Below are 23,810 nucleotides of genomic sequence, written 5' to 3'. Positions count from 1 at the left end.
CTGCCTGGTACAACCCTCACTGCCCCAGGAGCAGCACACGGCAGGAGCAGATGAAGACAGAGGGTGGGGAGCACAGGTGTCACACTTGTGTTAGGTGGGCAGATGAGAAAGGGATCTGTGCCTACCTGGGTTTTCTTTCTTTCACAAGAAAAGCAGAGCAGACCCCTCCTACTCTGTCCCTCGCTCTAAGTCAGAGGGAGTAGGAGAAATCACGACTACCTGATGCCTGCTTGGCAGTTGTGAAACAAGGCTGACAGGTGCCAAGCCAGATCCCTGTCACCTGGTAAGATCTGTGCTGTCACCACAGGGCAGGACTCTGGCACACACCTCAGACTCAGCCCTAGCTGCCCAAGGCTGAAGAGCTCTCAGACTCCAAACCACACAAGGAGCTTCTTCCTCAGGGCAGAAATGAGCTGCAAGACCTCTCAGTTGGATTTGGGGACCAGCATTCAACTCCAGCAGCATTGGGAGCTGAAGCAGGGAGGAAACTCCCAGCTCAGTGTGAAAGTCAGCATGTTGTTGGGGTGGTGGTTCAGAGTCCCTCCTGCTGTGTGTTGAGGGAAAGGCTGTTGTGGAGTAAACATCCCATTAAGCCAAAAAAAAAAGAAGAGCTCGCAGAGCCCAGTGGGGTGGGAGGCAAACAGCTCTAGCAATGCTTGAGAGTGAGAAGTTTATATAATCAACAGGATCACCAGCTGGGAGAGGAGCAGCAGCACAAGGGAGCAGACCTGGGAGCAGCCTTTTCCAAAGGGTTTGTCACCAGCGGGCAGGACAGGCTGGAACCTACAATTATTTCAGGAGACTGTGGAGATCACAGAATATCCTGAGTTGGAAGGGACCCATGAGGGTCATTGAAGTCCAGCTTGACAGGTACCAAGGAAGGCCATTTTCCTGTGATTTGTTTCATACTTCAAACCAGAGCTTTTCTACACCATGGAGGGCAGGAAAAGGGGGTTCTTTTCCACTCAGTTGCTGATTTTCAAGAAACCTGTTAGATGTTATCTTTGGGAATCTCAGGTTTAAACAGGTATCAGGTGTCAAGCGTGCACAGGCAGCACAGGCACCCAGGGAAGCCAGGCTCAGGATATGAGCCCCCAAAGCCAGCCCAAAGCCCTGGGGAAGAGCAACTGCCCACCTGGGGCTCCAAGCCCAGCCCCTACAGGGATGCAACACCCAGGGAACAGCTACCCTGGCACTGCTGTGGGTGCTGACCCACCCAGATGTCCCAGGAGGGTGAGGCTGGGTGCAGGAGAGGTGATGGATACTGGTTGTCTGTTCTGACTGCAGGAGCAGAGAAGTGCCAGAGCTGGCTGGGGAGACAAAAGCTCTCCACATAGAGACTAGATGTGTCCATCTGCACAAAGCTGCTGGAGCTGCCAGTCATCTCACCCAGCCCTTTCCAAAAGCCAGCAGCAATGGGGAGCAGTGCTGGGAAGCCAAATGCCTTTGCTAATGGGACTTGTTATCACGTTTGTTTGGGGTTTTTTTGGTGGTTTCCCTTCCAGACTGTGGTGGGAGCCTGGGGTTAGAATCACATAATGGTTTGAGTTGGAAGGACCTTTAAAACGAACTTGTTTCAACCTGTGCCAGGGCCTCACTACCCTCACAGTAGAAACTTTCTTCCTAAAATCTAATCTGACCCTGCCTACTTTCAGCTTAAGGCCTTTACCCCTTGTGCAATCACTTCAGGCCCTTGCTCAAAATCCTTCTCCAGCTCTCTTGGAGCCCCTGTAGGCACTGGAAGGGGCTCTAGGGTCTCCTTGGAGCCTTCCCTTCTCCAGGCTGGATACTCCCAGCTCTCAGTCTGTCCTCAGAGGATCATCTGGGATCTGCCACGTGCTCTAACCCATGCTGGGATGCAGACCTGGAGTTAAATAATCTTGAAGAGCAGATTGTTTTGTCCATCCCATTCCTCGTGCTACTGACAACACTGAGGGAATGAAGGTCATTACTCCAGCTAAGCTTGCTTCAGGCCAGATGCTTCCTTTTCCCAGGACAGGCACTGACCTCTGTACTCTCTTTCATATGGGGCTTGGCTTTTCTGGTGCTACTGATTGTGCTAAAAGGAGCAACAGGGGTTTCTGCTCTGCTCACTCTTCCTGCTCTCTCTCCCAGCTGTTCAACTAGTGGTAAAATAAGCTGCTGGATCTTGAGGAGAGAATAAATAGCTTCAATTCAGCCATGGAAAGGAGATGGAGGCATTTGCTCGAGAGCATCTGACAGCTTGGTGAGAGCAGGCAGAGCTGGCTCTGGAGGAGCTGTGGTAATTAGGATCTGTGTTTGCACTCACTCTTTCATTCAGCACCAGAGGTTGCCATATGGAGAGCAGCCCTGTCACTCCAACATTCCAGGGCCCTGCAGCTCACACCCATCACCCAGGATGTTGCTGCTCCAGCATTTCCTGAGGGCTGCCTGCTGGGACCATCGTGGCAGCTCTGTCCTTGCCTGCTGCACCCTGGCACAGCCCCAGGGCACTCCTGGGATGCAGCTGTGCTCCCCCTGCACCCTGCCCTGCCTCAGGTCCCACAGGAGTGAGGCTGTAGCTGAGTTACCCCAGCCCCACGCTGCTCCTTCAGCAGCGATTTCCTGCACCATGGCAGGATTGATTCATTCCCCTTCTCCTGCACCCTGTCACTGGCAGAGCCAGTAGTGAAATCACACCTTCTGCTCCACACCCCCGCATCCCTGACTGTCTCCTGGACAAACTCCACTGCCTGGTGTTATTTTTAGCCTCAGGGAACTCTGATCTTTTTCTTAATGGGACACGTGTACTATGAAACGTGCACAGGCAGATCACTCCAGCTGCAGGCTCGTGTGAGGAGCTGCCAGGCTGTCACTCACCTTGCCAGCCTTGGGGAAGGAGCAGTGGGACCCATCTCAGACACCACCCCTGGCAGGGACCAGGATAGCATTGCTTTGCCTCTATGACTCCCTTTAGACAGGTTTATAGCCCCAGCTGTGTCTCCACACTGCTGGGCATGGCCAGCATTTTCCTACTGTGTTGGTTATGGGATTGAAAGGGGTGGAACCACTCTGGTCCCTCCTGGGGGCTGGGGAGGCTGTGTGCAGCAGGGAGGAGCTGCAGGGACACTGCTTTGGGGTATCAGAAAACCCTTGGGGCATAGCCAGGCTGAGGTGCAACCCCAGATCCCCATGGGTGAGCTGAGGCTCAGGACCAGGCTGCTGTTTAATATTACTGATTACCAGCTGCTGGAGCAGCCTCTTGCCAGCCATCAGGCTCCTGCAGCACCACGAGGGCTCTCCCCTCCAGAGATGGAGCAGCAGCTCCTCTTTTTCTACTCAGGGTAAACCAGGGATACAGGAAGATTTGGGTTTCTTACACCTGGAGCTGCTGGATTGCTCCAACATGCCCAAGGAACAGAGCACCTCCCTGGGAGTCTCTGGACAGAGAGTCATGCTGAGCTGTGCCAGCGGGGGAAAGGAGTACACAAATCAGCCTATTTTTTGAAGTACCTAAATTAGGAGGTGGGAGTCTAATTTTAGGCACCTGGTGTTGCCCTTCAGAGCGATGAGTTAAGGACTGCGAGTCCTTCAGCCTGCATTGCCCCTTTCCTGATGCTGCAGAGCCTGTGTGTGTGGGGCTGGGGCATCTTCCTGCTGAGATCAGCCCTCGCTGCCAGCCTGGCCCATCCCGGGGCCATGGAGCTGCTCAGACATGCTCTAATAGCCCAGGGACCCCATAAACCCTAAACAAGGACTTTACAGCCTGCTTTGCAACCGAGCCTGGCTGTGACTCAGCAGCAGGGGAACGGAGGGCTATAACCACCCGTGCTGACAGCACGTTCCCTCTGCCGAGCATCTCTCTGGGGCTGGAGACACCTCCAGCTGAGCTGTACAATGGTGCTGCTGCGGCAGAGCCAGGCACACCTCGTTAATGCTAATGAATTAAGTATCCCAACAACCAGCCAGGAGAGGAGAGCTGAGCTGCTGCTGTGCTGGGGATGAAACAAGCACACAGAGATGCTGGGGTGAGGAAGGGAGATAGCAGGAATGGAGGTCTCCACCACCCTCTGCATACCTGCCAGGGACAGCTGCAGCTCTGGCTCCATGCCCCCTGTGGGTGGTCAGACCCTTCCCATGTTTTACATTCCTCCACAATCCCCTAGAAGTAGATTCGCTGCCTATAACCCAGCAAAATGCCAGACCTCCTGCTGCTGAAGGAGATCTTCACCTTGTCCCGTCCCACAGGACAGCCCCAGGGACGCCTGTGGCCACCTCAGCACCCTGGACAGAGCAAGGAGCTTGATATCATCTCTGGCAAGGCAGAAAGATAAATGGGGACCAGAGCAGCGTGCTGGCAGATTGCTGCTTGACAATTGCCCCTTGGAGGACACCTCCTCTGCAGCTCTGCCAGCCTGCTGCTCTCGTTCAAGACTTTCCAATCATTGTAATAGAGTGAAACCTTATTTACTGCCCTCATCCGGCTTCCTAACGTGGCCATGGGCACACAGCAGGTGTCCTTCCCTCTGTACTAACAAGAGCCTTAATGGCTCTTCTGCCACAGCACAAATCAACCCCAAATAAATGTGGGCGCTGGGGAGAGGCTGGAAGTGGATTCAGCAGCAGAGCCAGGGGAAGGGAAGGCAGGAGTGGCGAGGGGCCTGGCTGGTACCTACAGGTAAGGGTCTGGCCCTGAGCAGGGGACAGGGAGCTCAGCAAAGTGGCCACAGGGATGTGATGGCACATTCATCCATGTGTTAAATGGTTCAGCTGGGAATGGAGGCAGCTGGCAGACACCAGCAGGGATGGGGAGAGGGGGACACTGCTGAGTGTGCACAGACTCATCACATATGAGATCATCACTGGCAATTGCTTTGGGAAGGTTTGGACACAGCACTGTGTCCATGCCAGGCACTTGGGAAGCCCTGGGATGTGTGCTGTGTCTCAAGGACATGCTGGGACAGCGTGGCTCCCTGTGGCTGGCAATGCTGACCTCACCTCCAGGCAGGTGCCAGGAGGGTGGGAAACATGACAGGCAGCCCTGCCTGCACCCAGCCCCCAGGACTTTCTCCTAAAATGGGATTCATCAAAGCCTCTTTTTCCAGGAGATGTGGATGGAACTGCAGCAAGGACAGAACCAGCAAGTCCCACTCCCCCACCCATGCTCTGGTCCCATGTGAGGCCATGATGATGACATGGAAGAGTGGAGGTGCCAAGAAGCACCTGTGTGTCAGCATAGCACGAGGATGGGGACACATCCCACTGGAGCTGCCCACTGGGGCAGAAACACTGCGTCTTGCAAGAGCATCTTGAGGCTGCTGATTTCCTCCGAGGAGCTCCTTGGCCCAAATCTCTAGAGCGTTAGAAATGCAAGAACACTTCCCTAATCAGCCAGCTCCATCATCACAGGGGATGCCAGCTCCCATCAGCTCTGTTTGATGCAGTCTCTCACTTGCCATGCACTAAACAAGGCTTCACAGAGAGCCTCACCAGGAGAGAAACTTCCCAACAAGAGTCAGGGTAGAAATATCCGTGCAGAGAAGAACTGCTGCCCTGTCAGAAGCAGCACCTCTGGCTCAGACGTTCTGGCACGGGACAAAACTGCTCCTGAGAGGATTAGCAAATCGCTGTTCGGAGGGCAGAGATGTCCCTGTCACCAATCCCCGAGGAGGGGACCCCCAGCCCAAACCTGTCTGTCTCTGCTGGGGTTATTGATTTGTCAAAGCTCATCCTAGAGATTCAGGACTCGAACAGCGGAGCTGTCTCCGCGGGTTGCCATGGTGATGTGAAGCACTGCCACCTCCTTTCGCTGTCCCTGCGATGGGACAAGACGGTGCCCAGGCAGCAGATCTCCCTTGGGGGAGGTCTGGGACTCGTTGTGCCTCCTGGGGCACAGCCCCAATCCTCTGTCCCACCATCACAGACACAAGCCAGGGCTTAGTTCTGGTTGGCCTTACTGGAGCTGGAGTCGAGAGGGAAGGAGATGCTGGGGTGAGCCATGTGTTTCTCTCCATTTGCCTTAGTTTCCTTTCTGTGCTTTTCTCCTTTCTTGCCCTTCCCAGGCCTGTGGCTGGACTAGATCCTCTCCCATCAGGTGTTCATCAGTGGTGCCAGGAGGAGCTGGGGGCTTTGCAGAGCTGTGGAGGGAGTCCAGGAAGATAAAATGCTCTCATGCCCCAGAGACTGATTTCTCCCTCCAGCCAGCTAGCACAGATGGTTTCCTTTAGGATTCCCCCCTGCATGTGCTCCAAAATGCAGACATGTTCTGGCCAGGTGTGATCAGAGGAATGGATCCCAGGCTTTGCATTTCATGGGTGATCTAGAGGGTGTCTGACCTGTGCAGCAGCCCTAGGAAGGGTGGCCCAGTGCCATGGGGCTGGAGATGCCCTGGCAAAGCAGGCAGTGCAGATCCTCATTCCCTCACCAGGCAGGGGCAGGGACAAGGACAACACACAGCCTGAGGTGACATCCTCCTCCTCTTCCTGGGCTGCAGTAGCATGGTGCATCATCTCCTGGGACGGGACATTGTGTTCCTAGCAGGATTGAATTATTCAGCAGTGGTCATTCCTCCCACCTGCCTTGCTCTGCACGGGCTGCACTTCACACAAGCTGCAGCCAGGGATGGAATCAGGGGAAATGGGAAAAGCATATGGATGGATGGATGGATGGATGGATGGATGGATGGATGGATGGATGGATGGATGGAGCCGATGCAGATCACTCCTGTAAGGACAGAGCAGCAGATGCTGCCAGCAGAGGCCTGGTTCACAGCTGGTGCCCAGCCTGGTGTCACTGTGGGAGGTGTGTGTGGAAGAAGCTGGGCTGCCTGGCTGGGGCACTGGGATGGCACCAGGGAGCCCCCCTGCTCGGGCTGTCCTTGCCTTGATTTTTCCTTACCCCATACTCAGCCTTTTCCCCATCTGGCCTGTGCTACCCTGGCTGGGGTGAACCATAAGCTCTATGGTCCTGTGTCTGCCCCAAGTCTCCTCATCCCTAGATCCTCTCTGCTCCCTCCCCTGCCCCACAAACCTCTTTGAGACCCTTTAATCAAGGCCCTGCATAAGTGGCCAAGGTGCCATCAACCTGCAGAAGGCATACAGCATAATAGGGCAAAAAAAAATTAGTTTGGGCTCTGCAGCATGCTCCCAGGTTGTGTGAGAAATGCTTTCACAACTGTTGAAGATTCAATGCAAACTAGTCACTGGAGGCCAAGAGCTCTTGCAACAAAAAATAAGAAAGCTTTTCTGAAAGCAAGAGCTGATTCACACTGACAGAGATGGCCATCTATTTAGGAAAGCTTAAAACCTCAGAAACCACCACTTGTGTTGCATCTAGCAGGGTTATAAGCTCTGCTGTAAGCTGTCTCACCAGTGAAAAGCACACATTTACAGCAGTCTCCCTAGTCTTGGTGTCTAAACAACCATAAATCCACAGGCTTTCCACAGGATTTCACTACCACAGAGAAAGTGTGGTAATGAAATCAGACACGATCCAGCCAGGGCTTGACACAGAGTCAGCATGGAAGGGAGCAGGAGCCAGTGCTGTCCTGCTCCTGAGATGGGCAGCAACCAAACCCTCCCCAAGCAAACCAGAGCCTGCCCATGGCCTCCCTTACTTTAATCTACATTGCCATGAATTAAACATGTTTTAATATCAAAAATGAAAGACCAAGGATCAGCAGTAATAAATCCTCCACACTCATTTTCCGTATTAAGCCGGTGTTGTTCCCAGGGCAAGTGTGATAATTAGAGTCACGCAGTGATTTATTTGGAGGAAGGAACTGAAGGCGTTCAGATATTGGCATTCTCAGTCTTGGCATGTGTTTATGCCCCAGTTCCTTGCCTGCATGATAAATCCCTTCATGGTGGAGGGCCTGGGGGTGGGAGAGCTGGTGGCAGTGGGATTGTGGGTCTGGGGTGTGCAGGGAACCTCAAGTCTTGGGTGCTCTCTGCCAGTGGGGATCCAAGGACACCCAACAGGCAGTGGGCTGAAAGAAAGGTTGTGCTGGGGTGTGAGTGGCCTTTGCCTGTCCCAGGAGAATTAAAGCTGTGCTCCCAAGGGTGGGTGTACCACCACCCAGGAGAGCCCCTCCACTGAGGCTGGCTCTGGCCTGAGGTCCTTCAAGCACCTCTGGGACAAGGGGTCATTAGTGTTGCAGGGTTCTCACTTCTCTGCCCCGTGCTCAAACACTTTCAGTGCAGGGACTCCCACCCCAGGCTGAGATGCCACTGTCCCCAGCACCATCTCCAGCCCCTGGAGTGGAGCATTTTCTTGGGCCATTTCCCAGCACAGCCGGGACAGAAGAAGCCACCTGCATTTCAGGCAGGAATGCAGTGAGGAAGCCATGGTTACACACAGATATTTCTATTCTCAGCAGTCCTTTTTGGAGTTGCTTTTAACTTTGTCCTGTCTTTTCATCTTTCTGGATGGAAGGTGGCATTTTTTTTTTCTCAGCATGGGTGTGAATTCTTGTGGGCACTTTGAAGATTGGAGAGGTCTTTTCTTGCTGGGGAAATGAGGCTGCAGGCTCTGCTCCCAGTCCATTCCAGTCCAGCAGCAGTGCGGTTGTAGAGTGTGCTGGGTGTTCCGTGAGTGCTGTGTGGGCTTTTTCTGCTGAAAACCTGAAGATTCCCCAGCAACTGGATGAGACTGTGAGCTTGAAAACATACACGGGGGAAGGACCTTCAGATGGGCTTGCAAATATTTGGAAGCTTCATGCCAGTGATTTCACAGCTTAGGGGCTGCCCCATCCCTTGGCAGCCAGAAACTGCATGTGAAAGGCTTTGTAGATGCCACTGAAATGAACCCAGGAGGCACAATCCCCTCTGGAAATTCATGTAGAAATTCATGCCCTTGCATGTAGAGACTTCAGACACTTTATCTTTTTCCTTACCGAAGGAAATAATCCATGAACACCCCAGCTCTGTGGATCACAAACACAAGTCCCTGCCCTGAAGGAAATGGAGGATTTTGCTTCCTCTTAACATGGGAAAAGAGGGAACATCAGTGGCTACTCGAAGGCTGTGAGAACACTCATTCAATCTACATTATAAATGCCTCAGGCTCATGCAGGTTATCACTGCCCCAAGGGGATCAGCACTTCTGATGGCCCAGTCCCACCTGCACAAAACACTGCTGGTTCTGATTGTCTCAGAATGTTTGTTTGTTCCCCCAGGCTTCAGCTCCAAAATTACCAGACTGCACAAGGAATTGAAGTTTTAATGTATTCTTCGAGGATTAAATTTCAAGATCTCATAAACACCCAGTGAGGCTTGGGGATACGCACCTAGAAGCAGAGGATGAGAATCCAAGAGCTGGTATTTAAAAGTGAATTAATCTGGGATTTCAAGTCAATCCCACTATATTTAAGAGCCTCGTTCTTGAGGGAACACTGCTTGCCACAAAAGCACTCTGTCCTCAGTGTTGGCTCTGGCACAGGGTGTGACACCCCAGTGGGGAGCAGAACTGCTGTCCCACTGCCAGCAGCAAGCACACAACCTGCCCTGAGCACTAGGCTGTCCAAGTCTTCCCAGGGGGTTGCAGCTTCCCCTGACGTGGCAATGAAGGATAATAGCCTGGCACTATTCCTGCCAAGGGTGAATCGCTTCAAAAGTTCCTGGGAAAGAGCACAATTTAGACAAAATGTTCTCAAGTCTCCTCAAGACCCCACAGGGGAAAGGCAGAACAACCAATCCTCCTGAGCCTTGCTGGAGCACCTAAAACTGGATGGTGTCAGGTCCTAGATTAACTCGAGGAGATTTTTTCCCTTTGCTTAAAGCAGTAGCATCCATAAAGAAGGTCCAGAGAAGCCCTGCCTTTTGGACAGTGCCTGCACAGGTTCCTGTGAGGATGTCCTGGCTGCTGTTCAGAGCAGGGAGATGCTTTCCCTGCCCTCAGAGAATGGAGCTGGAAGAAACCTCCCATGGTTGTCCAGTGGAAGAGGCTAGACTTCTTCCAGATTTAAAAACCCTCATGAATTCCCATGACTCCAGGAGCTGGGGCTTACTTCAGCTGCCAGATATCACAGGACTGATGTTTTCAGGGCTGACAAAGGTGAGCATAGCCTTTAAACACCCTGCTATTAAATCGCAGCCTCCTTCAGCTTGCTGTGGTAGATCCAGGGCAGCTGGCACTGCTAGGACCCCAAAGGACAGCCCTGCAGCAGCACAGAGAGAGAAGAGGAATAACTATTTTTAGCCACAGAGCATTTGGTTTTTTCCTCCTTTGCAGAGATGGGCTGAAAGCAGTGAGAACAGTCTATGGCATTGAGCTCCCCATTGAACACTTGAAGTGCTTGCCATCAAAATAGAAGCTTATCTGAGATCTTAGAGAAATGGGTGGGATTGGGCCTGTCTTTCCCCCACGGAGCAGGTGAAACCCTGGGGTGAGCAGAGCTGGCTGGGGATGGCAGGGAAGAGGCTGGGCTGCTGCACTTGGAGCAGCTGCCACATTTGGCTGGGAGCATCTCTGTGCCTGTTGACACGCTAAAATGAATAGAAATGCTTTTTGATGTTCCCTTTGAATTGCTCCTCTCTCTTCCTTCTTGTCCCCAGGGTATTTTATTGGACTTCATAATAAAGCTGCGGGGGGGGACAGAAGGGGAAAAGTTCTTTGAGCTTATTGTAAATGAGCAGAATTTTATCATCTGCCTGCTTCCATTTTAGATTTACCCTGTAATCTTATTTACAAGCTGAATACCAAGTGCTGGAGTAATCAGTAGGTGATCAATAACCAAGCAAGGCTCCTTGATCTGCAACTGTTTAAAGTCGATCTGTTCACTTGCACACAGGTGTGGGAGCTATTTTTGGGGAGGAAAGGTGCTGCTGGGAGAGCCCAGCATGGTCCCCCATAGGCAGATTGAACCAGGGGTCTGACAAGCCCCACTCATCCTTCTATGAGCCACCAGCTTGGCCACAAACTGAATCCTCAGCCCAAGCCATGGTTTGGGAGGGGGATGCAGTCAGACCTTCCCCTGTGGACATCCCCTTCAAGGCAGGTCTTGAAGCAGGGCAGGGGGACCACAACCACCACCTCTCCTGCTGCTCAGCCCGGTGTAAATCAGGAGCAATGCTCCCAAAGCACAGTGATATGCTTCTGCCTGGGGAGGCTGGATCAGTCAGTAGATACACAGGAAGTTTGGGTTGTAGTGGGGAACACATCAGCCCCTGCCTGCTGCTAATTACCATGACTGCCCTCCCAGGGATTGCTAACCTCATGATTTCTTACTGCTCTCTCTTTTGCATTCAACTTTGTATTTTGTTTACCTGAAGATGCTGGCAATCCCTGCACACTTTTAATGCAAAAAAGAGAAATCTGAGTTTTAAAAAGGGCTGCAGGGACGACAGAGAGAGGGCTTGTCATCTTTTTATTGCTCTGTAGTCCAGACCTGGCAAAAATCAAGTGGCTAAATTCAGATGTTACCTCTTGTGTGTCCATCCTGAGCAGAGGAGACCAGGATGTGGATACTTGCCCAAGCTGCCTGCCCACTACCTTCCCTTTTCAAGCTCCCACACTGGCTGGGAAAGTGCCTGCTGAGTCCCAGCCTGTTGCTGCCTCACTCTCCTCTCGCTGCCTTCTCCTTACTCAGCAGCAGCATCTCCCCCAGCCCATCCATCACCCCGGATTAGCCATTAGCACAGCCACCCATTCGCGGGGCTGCAGCTCCGATGGACTGTGTTAGCATTCCAGCCACCACAATGAATGGCCTGACATCAAAACCCTTTTGGATCGCAGGGAGAAGCCAATCAATTATTTCACTCCCCTGCCTGCTGCCAGCACCCAGGCTGGAGCATGCTCTGCTCCCTTAATGGCATTTTGAAACACCGTCAAGAGAGTGGTGCATTTCATTTCCCTCTGTGCGTGTCCAGTGCCAGAAGGGCATTTTCATAAACCCCCTTGGTGGGACAGGCTGTCCCCTGATGGTGCCTGACTGTCCCTGCACCCCTCCTGCTTCCTCCCAGGGATGCAAACCCAACTCCCCCACAGCCACCTCCTGCCATGGGAAGCACTGCAGGTAGTCCAGCCTCCCAGGCAGGCAGAGGAATGGGGAAGAATTGCATGCAAAAATGAAAAAAGCCATAATTAGAGTGCCCTGTCTCTCAATTCACCCACCTAAAGCCATCAGGTTCGCAGCAGCACCATGTCTCTTGCTCACGTCCCTTCCCTCAGGTCCAAACATAGCACAATAATTAGATGAGGGCTCTTTGCCCTCTCATTGGCATCTTGCCCTGTGTGGAGCAGGGTCAGGCAGCCAGCAGGGCATGTGGGCTGGGTAGTGCATCCTCTGAGCACAGGCTGTCCTGCTGCAGCCCCAGACACTCCTTCCTCATGGCAAACAGGGTGACAGGGCTTCAGTCACTCCCCAGCTGCAAGGAGACACCACATGGCTGGGTTTGGCACCAGGGAAAGCTGGCTGCAGGTCACCCTGGAGCAAAAGGACTGGGGGCAATGGAGCTGTGTCTTGTTTTAAGGCACCATGTCCTCCAAACACTCTCTCCTCAGACAGTTATCGCAAAGCCATGGGACAAACATGGGTCAGTGGGGTGGGAGGAGTGGGAAAGACAATTTCCCTCCCCTCTACCCCAGTTTTTGCACTGCTGGTGAGAGCACAGCTCTTGGAGGTGCAGTCAGTGCTTGCTGAAGGCAACTTCTTGCAGCAGTTTCTGTTCCTGGGGCTGCATGTAAAGGGAAACTACAGGCTGGGGAATACTGAGGCTGCTCCCAGTTCCCTCTGGCTTGCATTAAACCCAAGTTATTTCAGGACAAACAATTCCATCTCCTGGTTTATGACACTCATGTTCAAAAATCTAGAGCCCTTTGGGAACCCGAGCAGACACTTTGTCCCCTCTGCTTCCACCCCCTGAAAGAGATGCAGAGCTCCTCTCACATTGTCAGGAGCCTCTCAGCTGCTCTCTCCTCTGCATGGTGGCTGTGTGAGCTTTAATGACTTTGTACATGCTTAGAAGACTTTTTCACTCTATAACGATGATCAAAGTGAAGGAATTGCCAAAACTGAGCTCAACATCAAGGCAAGCAGTATGGGGCCTGATGTCCTCCTGGATATCACATCCCCACTCAGCTGCAGCAGCAGGGCTGGAGAGAACATTCAAATTCTCTTGTGAACAGCAGGATTGCAGGGCTGTTCTCTGTGCAGGTGTGGAGAAGCAGCCTGAATGGAAGGCACCAGCTAAATATAAACTCTGATTTAAAAGATAAGTGATGGTAAGTGGTTTCATTGTTTGGGAGCAAGGACTTCCAAACCATTCACTGGAAAAGACTCAACCAGCCTCAGCTGAGCCAGTAATTAAAGGTAACTGTAGCCCAAAGCAGCCACAGCACAAATAAAGGAAGAAATGAAGATTGCACTCCTGTGGTGAATTGCCCTTGGTTGGATGCCAGGTGCCCACCAAGCTGCTCTACCAGCAGGAGGGGGAATGGGATGGGATGTGAGGAGAAGATGAGATCGGAAAAACACTCCTGGGTCAAGATGAAGGCAGTTCAATAAAGCAAAAGGCTCACACCAGCACCAGCTGAACAGCACAGCAGCTCTGTGTGCCCAGGGAGGTCATCCCCTGGCCATCTCGAGCACCTGGGGCAGGGCACTGTCCAGCTGCCACCAGCCTGCCTATTGGCACTCCCCCAGGGAGGACAATCCCCAGCGCCCTGGCCAAGAGGGAAAGCCATGATCTTAATCATGCTCAGCCTTATCAGGTTTTGGAGTGGGCTGCAGTATTCAAACGAGGTGAGCACAGAGATTTAAGAGGCAGCAGGAGGCTCTTGAAGGGGATGAAAGGAATCATCTACAGTGATGGAGAAAAGAGACAGCATCTGAACAGCAAAGGAAAGCTCTGGCACTGTGAGCCACTCAGACACAGCTCAGGGGGTTCTATCCCTGTGTTCCACGTGCCAGGGTCCCAAGGCTTGACACAAGCAGAGCACATCCACCTGAGCTTCTTTCAAAGCTGATCTGCCACCCTGTCCATTGTTCAGGAGTCCACACAGGTCCTGAGGCACTTCAGTGAGGAGGACTGTCCCTTGAAACTCCTCTTTAGAACATCCAATGGCCTTTTTCTGAAAGCCAGTCAGCTTTGCCAGAGGGTGAGGAACACCTCATGGGTTGCAGCAGATACATGTCCCCAGGCATGTGGGACATCAGCACTCACAAAACTGAGCTCTCCAGACCTCTGCCAGTCCTTTTCTGCAGAAGGTAGCAGTGTTGTGCCAGGGAAACTGGAGGCTGCAGCACCTCTCCTGAGGGAATTAGGATTGCTCAGCCTGGAGGAGGTTCTAGGGAGACCTTAGAGCACCTTCCAGCATTTAAAGGAGCTCAAAGAGAGTTGGAGAGGGACTTCTAACAAAGGCATCGAGTGACAGCAAAGGGAAAATGGCTTTAAACTGACAGAGGGCAGGTTTAGATTAGACATAAGGAAAAATGGTTTACAGTGAGGGTGGGGAGGCCCTGGCACAGGTGCCCAGAGAAGCTGTGGCTGCCCCTGGATCCCTGGCAGTGTCCAAGGCCAGGCTGGACAGGACATGGAGCAACCTGGGATAGTGGAAGGTATCCCTGTCCATGGCACAAGGTAGAATGAGGTGATCTTTAAGATCCCTTCCAACCCAAACCATTCTATGATTCTGTGCCTCACACTCCCTCCCAGCCTGGGGGGCTTTGCAACCCAGTTCCTCTGCCTTCAGCCATGGTTTGCTTCCTCTCCCTTCTCTGCACTAAAGCTGTACCCTGACATCAGCAAAACTAAGTACCTGTCCAGGAGAGGAAAGTAAGATTGATTTGACTCCAAATGCTGCCAAATGCATAAAGCCAACACACTGGGAAAAATAAGGCAGGCAATTTCATCCTAGTTGCCTTCAGCAACAATGACATTAGGTGTTATTTGATACAAGAGAAGAGCCAATATCTCCAGACTGAAGGGCAATTATTTAAACCTGTGTGTTTAGAGGGTCTGGAAGCTGTTCAGAACAGGAGCACTGGAAACAGCTTCTGACTTGGTATTGTGTGGGCCCAACACTCTTCTTGATGGCTTCACCCTAGTCCAGACTTTGCATTTAAAGAAAACTTGGGGCAAAGTTTCCAAAAGCAACGTTGTCCTGATTCTTTTCTAGTATCCATAACCATCAGCTGGATCAGCACTAAAAATCAAGTGCCAAAAGATTTTGCCAACCCTGTATTTCCAGCTAGGAGCACAGGAAGAACTGTGCTCACCTCCCTGAGCTCTGGAGCCCCAGCCTAATAATGTAAATGTCAGGGGCTGAACCTCCAGCCAGCTTTTGTCTCTGGGACAGGAATGCTGGGGCTGTGAAATATTAAATGAGGCATTAGAGTCAAAAGAACATAATTACACTTTGGAAGGCTGCTTTCCAATGCCCTCTGGGTTTGGTTCCGGCTGCCTGGGATGTAAACAGGTATGGATTTATGGCAAACCTGCCCTGGCATGGGCACCAGAGCTGGCAGGGGACAGGGGGTGAGTCCTGCACATCCACACCCCTCAGCCTCAGGCAGCTGCTGCACTGCCCCTGCCTAACTCCAGTGCCCTGGTGATGCTCAGAGCCCCCAGCTCCCTCCTGCTTCAAACAGGAGGCTGTCAGGATTCAGAGCTCCCCATGGAGCCTGAGGCAGAGGAGAGTAATGGATGAAGTGCCAGGCAAATGCTTTCCCCATAAATCCACTCAATTTTGCCACAGGAATAGCCAGGAAGCTTCAGCAGGAGGCTGCCATGGGTGCTTGTGAAAAGCCCCAGTCAATGCCTTGGTACATCTGCTGGCACTGAAACAACTTTGCAAGACTGAGCTTCACAGACCTGAGATCTGCCAGAAGTGAAATAAAGAGACATCCCAGAGAGCAGACAGGGAAACAGCAGGTTCAGAAGGGAGAGATGCTGAGATACTGCAGGTATGGAAATCCAATTCCTTGCTTAGTTGGAAAAAGCAGGGCTTTGATGATAAGGCTGATGGGGTGACATCTCTCAAACTGGGATGAGGCTGCAGGTTGGAGATGCAGGAATACACACATGAGAATGGAGAGGAAGAGGATTGACAGAGCCCCTGGGTGTGTTACTGGAGAATGAGGGAATTAACACAGGAAGGAGCCTGGGAAATTCAAACCACCAGTGCCACTCCATGGGCTGAATGCTTCCTGAGCAGCAAACAGAGCTCTGCAGCTGCACCAGGGAAATGCAGCACCCAGGACACTGGGAGCAGCCCTGAGGATCTCTCAGCCTCTGAGGCTTTTTAGGAGGTATTTGCACAACTCTGCGCAGGTAATCTGCAGGATGCTCAACCACCCAGAGAGGCTCATTCTTTTCTCTTGGCATAACCACTTGTTTGAGGGTGAATTCAGGGTCCTGAATCACACAGCCATCAGGAGGGCAGGAACCTTCCCTCAGACCTTCACTCCAGCTCCACACAGCAGAAGAGCTCAAGACTACCTAGAGGCAGGTCTCCAATCCCATCCCAGGGATGATGGGGGCAGGAGGCAGCTGTGCTCCCCTGCACACCAACATCTCTATCCTGTTAACAAGGCACATGGCAGATGAAGCCCATGTTAGCAAAAAACTACTTTGACTGTGTTACTATTAATCCCCCTATCTCTGTGTTTAACCATGAGCCCTCAATATTCCTCGTCCCTAGGGCAGAGCATTTTACCTGAAGCTGCCCCAAAATTGCCATTTCACACCCAGATTCTGATGTGTGAAATCACTTCCTCTCCTATGCCCTGCTGGGTCAATAAAACCAGTGCAATAAATCATGCAGCTCAGGTGAGTGTGATGGGCAGGCAGAGTGAGGGGTGCAGTGGTTCCACAATCTCATGCCAGCAAGAACAGGCCCATCTGATACATAGCCCCAAGAAATCCCATGACACCAGAGATGCCCTCACCTCAGAGAACCTTGCCTGGCATGCTGCTGTCTCTTGGAGGGGTGATACCTCCACCTGCGGATGTCAGGAACTTCTGCTCCCAGAACTGCAAGAGCAGCAGCTTTAAGACAGGTGAAGAATTTACAAAGTGCAGTACACACAAAGTACAAAGCCCAGGGCTGTCTGTGGCAGTCAGAGCTCAGGGCTGCTGCAGAACAGATGTGTTACAGCTTGAGCTCTGCTTGCAAGAGAAGAGCCTGTGGGTGAAAAGCTCCTTCTGAGACAGGCAGGGCTATTTCCAGAGCACCTGTCACAGCTCTAAAGTGATGCTGCAGGTCTTTCATTAACCAGGGCAGCTCATATGGCTGTTGGGAGGGAAAGATTTGAGCACCCTTTTAAAATAATATTGTGCCCCACGAGTCAAGGGCTCTGGATGATGTTAAAAGTGAGGACAACCCAATGATGGGTTGGATAGATGATCACCAGAGATCACTTCCTACCCCAACAATTCTGTGATTTGGTAATAGTGGCAGGATATTGGGATAGGAATCAGAAATAAACTCCAAGCAGTTTTTCTGTTTGTCCAGAGTTTACCACAAGAACTGGTGAACTTCACACTGCAGCCCCATCTCAGCCCCTCTCTGTGAGCTGCAAGTAGCCCTTAGCAACTGTCTCACTGCCTATGTGTTGTCTTAACTACAGGTTCATACCGTGCAACTGGTCCTTTTGATTTCTGCCAAGCTTCTTTTAGGACTGATTCCTTCACTTACAAAGCCAGCACAAGTATTTTTATCACTAGCTCTCACATGAAATTATTTCTGCATAAACAGTGCCTGTTCCCTGCTTACAAATATGGTGCAAGTATTCTTTTCTCCCTTTGACTGGAGTAAAGAAGGTCCCTGCAGATTCAACACTTCTTGAATTCAAGAGAACCACTTCTGAAAAGTGTCAGGCTTTAGTCAGCCTGACTAGGTGTGAGTAAAACCAGTCCCTCCCTGTGTGGCCAGATGCTACATTGTGATGCTAGCCCAGAGAGAAAGCAAGCAGCTTAGACTGTACTGACAAAATTCCTAATGGAATAATTAAACTCAAATAATTCAATTAACACCGCAATTGAGTAATTGCATTTGGAGCACGGCTGTAATTGAGCAATATTTGCATTGTCCCAGCCATGAGGATAGGCACAGTCGCCTTTCAGCAGCAGAAGGAGACAGATGGTGCTCATAAAGGGCAGAAGATGGATGTGAGGTCACCAGATTAAATGTGCTTCCTTTTTTTGGCTAGAGAAAGAAGTCAAGCCACTGTGATCCCGTTGCCTTTAAAAGCCTAAGTAACAGAAATAGAAGAGACTGCAGGATTGCAGGAGTCTGCTCTACCATTAATTACCTTTTACTGAAAGCTCCCAGCCCGCTTGGCATTGCATCAGCAAGAGGGCAGCCGTGTCTGTGCCCACAGAGCCCCTTATCTCAACCGAGCTCAGACAGCAGTGAGTGCGGAGCTGAGACCTGGGGAGGAATGTCTGCTTCCCTTGGCAACCTGAGCCTGCAGAGCGCCGGGCCAGGAGTCAGCAGACGAGATCGCAGCGAGATAAAACGGAGACAGGAGAAGAAACCAGCCGTTTTGGGCTGCCTCACTTGTGCTGGGAGTAGCTGCAGCCTGGGATTGCACAGGACTGAGAGCACGGAGGGGCTCTGGGGCAGCAAAGAGGGCAGTTAAATGACCATCCATGCCACCCCTCACTGGCACTGCAGCCCAGTCCTGAGGAGTGTCCCAAGTGGCTTCTCCACTATCCACTAACTCTTTCCCTAAAAAGCAGAAGTGCTACTGCAGCAAGTGAAAAGCCAGTGTCCCCATTGACCTGTGAATGCAGGAGCTTCAGCTGCTGCATGGGGATATTTCCTTTGAGCTCAGGTTGATTATTTGCCTTGGGGGACACAGGCATTTAGGCTTTCAAGGATTAGCCTCTAACCAACCCCTGCTGCAGCTCGCAGCTTGGCAGAGTTTGGAGATGAGGGTCTTTCCTGGGAACTCTACCTTGTAGCCTCAGGTGCTGGGAATGGAAAAGTTAACAGCTTGGTTAACCCCTTCTAGCCTGAGAAGTCATTGCAAGCATGATGTCTATCTTCTCTAGCTACTCTGAGCTGGGCTCTTGGCAGCTCTGTTAGAGTACCACAAATCTGCCTCTTTCTTCCTTCCCCAGAGCAATTTCAGTCTTTTTTTTTTTTTTTATTTCCAACTCCCAGAGCTTTCTAAGCAATTTAAACTTGTTTGGCAGATTTTATATTTAAGAAAGAGGCAGCTGATGCTAGTATGCTGTTTGCAGCTCCTCTCCCCTCCCACTCTCAGCAACATCTGAGCTTGGTGGTTAATTACTATGAGACCTCTCCGCCTCTGTCAGTGTTAGCTGGAATGATGGGTTTACACCATGCATGTCAACAAGCATCTAGATGGAAAATAAACCTACTGCTGCTCCCACTGTTGGGAAACGAGTGTGCTGATTCAGGCATCTCAATCCGTGTGGATGACAGGCACATCCTGCTCTGCAACAGAGCTCTGATCACTGAGGTCCATGATGGACTGTCCACTGCAAGACAGATCCACGGAAAACAGGCTTTGGTAACACAGCTCTTTGCTCTCATTGAGACAGGTTGTCCACACATGCAAAATTGACTCCATTTAACTATTTAACTCTGTCCAAGCAGGAAAATCATGGGACCCTCCATGTGGGAAGGGCTGGTGACACCCCCAGGTTCTCTTCCAGCCTGTGCCTCAGGAGGGCACTTGGCCTTGGGCATCTCCATCCCCATGCTGCCACTTGGATTTGCAGCTAGAGGAAACAGAAGCAGGTCTGTACCTTTGGGCAGTGTCTTGCTGCAGACCTGTGGCACAGTAAGCCACATAACTGAGCCATAGCTCCTTTTCCTTGAAGGCACAGAGCAATGTGACTGCAAGAGGAGACAAAACGTCCTTGTGACGGGAAAGCCACATGATGGTGACAAGTCTGCTCTGACTCATAGCCCAAGAGATGCTGTGATATTCCACCACTGGCCTGCTCTGTCCACCTGCTCCAAGCACAGAGGCAGAGCTTTAGCATTCAAATCCTTATTTATTGTAGGACTCCACAAGAGCAACCCCAAATCTAGGGGGAGAGTTAGCCTTGCTCACTATAGCAGCTCATCTTCTGGTCAGGATGTTGCACACAAACTCATTCCGAGCTCCTTAAGCCTTTCTTCAGTTGGGTCCAGGCTCTGTGTGGTTTGGTTTATCAGGTGTTTGGCATCAGCCCCATCTCCAGTTCAGTCCTCTCCAGTGAGTACCAAAACATTCTGCTTCCAGGTGACAAATTACATGGAAAATATGCCACACTACCCAGCTGGTACTTTTCTTCTCCCTTTGGTAGGGCATATAAGCAAGTCAATTTTCTCTTTTGATCCATGTCACACTTTCTCCAATTTCTGTCCTGTATCCTGTTCTATTACACATCTTTGTACCAAGAAATACCATAGAAAAGACTCGTATATAAGGGGTATTTTAAGCTGGTCCATGATTCTTCTAAGGAGAACAATCTCAACAGAAAGGAATTTAGTTTGACAAATGCTGCCCAAGACCTGCCCTGATCATCCTTATGCTGCACTGCACAGCTTTCATTAACTTACGAATGAATTCCTGTTGTGTCTCATGGCTTCCTTCAGATGTTATTATTCCAGCTCCCAAGGACATAAACAATTCTCTTGATTTAAAAAACTAGGCTGAGATGCTGCTTGGCTGTGGTTTGAGGAGGGGCAACAACATCTGAAAACACATTTTATTCAAGAAAACAAAAATATAAGTTCCAAATAGAAGCAGAGGTCCAATTTAAATAAACTCACTGAGCATAAACTTGGGAACTCATGATGCAAGAGAACAGAAATGGGGTTTTCTATTATTTCAGCTATTCTCTTCATTCAGCATCTGTATCACAGCAAGCAGTTAATCATCTTCAGCTCTCTTATCCAAGCACTGCTTCAGCACAACCTTGCAGAATCTTTCCAGATGGTGAAACCTTTCTCATCATCTGAGTGATGCCCTACCCCTGGTCTGAGGGTAGCACCTGGCTCCTGAATCAGAATAACTCTAATTCCCTCATTTATCTACTTACTTACTCATCTTAGAGCAAAAGCTTGTGGTTTTTTGTGGGGGTTTTGCTGGGGGTTTTTTTGTGTTTGTTTTTTAATAAATATAGACTGTTCTAAATAGGGAAAAGGATAGAGGCAAGCATGCATATGCATGTAGGCCTAAAACTAGATGTGACATCCCCTGTTCCAGGTCAGGACACAGCAATCTGTCACCCAGGCACTGCACACACTAACTCTGCTTACCCAGAAATAGGTGCTGCAAGGACAACACCGACTCAGGCTGTTGGGAGCATTTGAGAAGGTTCATGAACTCCCAACACCAATTCCCCTTTCATCTGCTGTTGACAAAAGTAATTGCACTGAGGCCACCTCAGCCTGACCCCTGGAGTGAGACAGGGTTCCCAGCTCAATAAATCTACACAACCTCAGCACTCAGGCCCCCTTGGAAACCTCATAGCTATTCCAGGCACAGTCCCCTTCCCACAGCTTCTTTTGGCACAGGATTTTCAGCTCTGGTGACATTCTAACAAAGGTATCTCATCAACCCTAAGCTCAGAGTGGTTGTCTGCTCTGAACTTCTGCTTCATCACAGTGGTTTTAAAGAAATTTTGATGTTTTTCTTCTCCTAGTTGTGTTTTCGCTCAATTCCCATCACCCCTTCAGTTCCAGTGTCTTATTCCACACTCACCATTTAGCTTGCCTTAAACACAGCTCTGACCTGTGTGCCCCTCTAGTCCCCCAGCCCCAAATTCTCAAATGGAACCTTCCAGCCCTATTGGTGTTTTCTGTACGAGTCTCAGAGCCTTGCCTAGCTCTCCACACACACAGCAGCCCCAGCCTGAAACAGCCTCATCCATGTTAATCTCTGCCCCCAAGCAGTTTCACAGACACACCATCATCCAGGGCTGGCAGAGAGTTGTTCGAGGCAAATCATGATGCAAGCTGTGCTTGGGTGTGGGATGGTATTTTCAGTGTTTTCCTGTGACCTCTTGTAGCTCCTCTCAGCATCTCAGAACCCCCAAAGCTTGTTGCAGTTCTAGCAGTTGCTGCTGGTGAAGAACCACACACCCAGCTGAGCCACACCAGCACTCCAGCCTTCTCACTGTGCCTATAACCCAGAAAAAAAGGCAGAAACTTTTTCCGCCTCGTCAGAACTTCCCACATTGAGCCATAATCTTATGGTTATCCCACAAATCTCCCAGGCACAGCACAAAATATCCGAAAATCAAGACCCATCACATACCTTTGTGCAGCTTTCCTTCCTCTCCTCATCCCCAGAGTACCACATACCATGCTGCCCCTGCTCACTTAGCTTCTCCTAATGCTGCTCATCACTATTTAACTCTTTCTGGGTGGAGCCCTCTGAGGCCCCTGGGCTCAGGTGAGAAAAGTTATAGCTGATTATCCCAGGTGGAGGCAATCCCTCATTCCTCTCTATAAACTCTCCAGTTTGCCACAGTTTCCCCCCAGGAGATACTTTGGGGATATAACTATAGGAATCTGGGTCAGGAGATCCCATCACCAGGGTTCCCAGTCACAGAAACCCTCAGGAGTGGTAAACTCTCATTACTTGGGCACCTGTGAGGGATGGAACCCACCCAGATCTTGCAGCATCATTAAACTCAAGTATTGATGCTTCCATTTGCTACAGTTCTGCCCCGGTTTGGGAAATGTCTGTCTTGCCCACATCACCTGATGAGTTAACAAAATCAGCTGTGTCCATCTCCAGTCATATCCTATTCCTTTTTACACAGCTTTCCAACATGAAAAGTGTTTTCCAGAAGAGGTGTGTGGCTCTTTTTCCCTCTGCTCAGCAGCTGCAGGAGACAGGTTGACAAACAGAATCAGAGAATTGTTTCAGTAAATACAACTTAGCAGTCTTGGCAATGTTTGCTGGGTTGTGATACCATCAAGTTAAAATGGCATGGATTAAAAAAAATATTGATCAGCATCAGAAGTGAGTTTCCAGGCTGCTGGGATCCACAAAGACACCCAATTAGAGATGGTCTCTAAGGACTGTAGGTGGACAGTATCTGCCATCGTTCTGGCAACTTCCTATGATCTTCTCTTTAGAAATGAGTGTGTGGAGGCAGAGAAAAAAAGATAAAAGGGAGGCCTTGAGATGAGAAAGCCCCAAATGATCAAAGATTCCTATGGATTGAGAGAAGTACTCCAAAACCAAAGGCATTCCTGTGTTGCCTGTGTCACTGTTGCCCTGGAGTGGATTTCAAAGACTCATTTAAGTATTCATCTGGGACATGGGGACACACATCAGGAAGCAGAGAGAAACTTTTCAGGCCGTGGGGAAGGCTGAAATTCTGAATGATTTTGACTTTTCCTGAATTGGTTTATTCTTCATAATCAGATTCTACCGGGGACGTGTGGGCCTGGCTACATTTGAAGCAAAAGCTCAAGAGGCCTCTCAGTTCTGTCAACACTCCTCACACAGCCTGCAGCATCTGCTGTTTTTGTGTCATGGTCCTTCACTAGAAGTGCCTTAACACAGTCCAGGTTCTGCCTGTGGTGTTCCTGCTTGTGTCCCCTTCCCACCTACACAGAGCAGACACACATGAAGGAAGGGCAAAGCTCTTCAGCCAGCACTGATCTGAGTGAGGGGAAATGAATCACACACTTCACTGACGTTTGACACATCCAGCAAAGGTCAGCTATGTCAACTGCAACCTGCCAGGAGGCTCTGGTGAGAAAGGTCCTAATGTGAGAACAGTTGAGGGGAGTTAAAGCATTCAGGAAAGGAGAGAAGAGATCAGAGTCCCCTGAAAAGAGCACAGAACAAACAACTGGGAGGGAAAGGGAAAACCAGGGATGCTGTTCACCATCATCTGCTGAATTCATCACAATCTGAAAGT

General features: G+C 50.7%; 1 long non-coding RNA gene across 1 annotated transcript; it reads right to left on the bottom strand.

The window, feature by feature from the left end:
* Nucleotides 1–7,758: 7,758 nt before the first annotated feature.
* On the bottom strand, nt 7,759–22,298 carry LOC146437320 (uncharacterized). The gene is made up of 2 exons (XR_014852185.1): nt 22,187–22,298; nt 7,759–9,247 (listed from the first exon to the last, which is right to left on the bottom strand). It is a non-coding gene; the product is annotated as an uncharacterized LOC146437320 (long non-coding RNA).
* Between the last annotated feature and the right edge of the window lie 1,512 nt (nt 22,299–23,810).

The sequence above is a fragment of the Lichenostomus cassidix genome, chromosome 4A (genome assembly GCF_008360975.1).
Source record: "Lichenostomus cassidix isolate B80296 chromosome 4A, HeHo_3.0, whole genome shotgun sequence".
Taxonomy (NCBI): Eukaryota; Metazoa; Chordata; class Aves; order Passeriformes; family Meliphagidae; genus Lichenostomus; species Lichenostomus cassidix.
The sequence above is the reverse complement of the archived record's forward strand: the minus strand, read 5'-3'. Positions and strand labels throughout refer to the sequence as shown.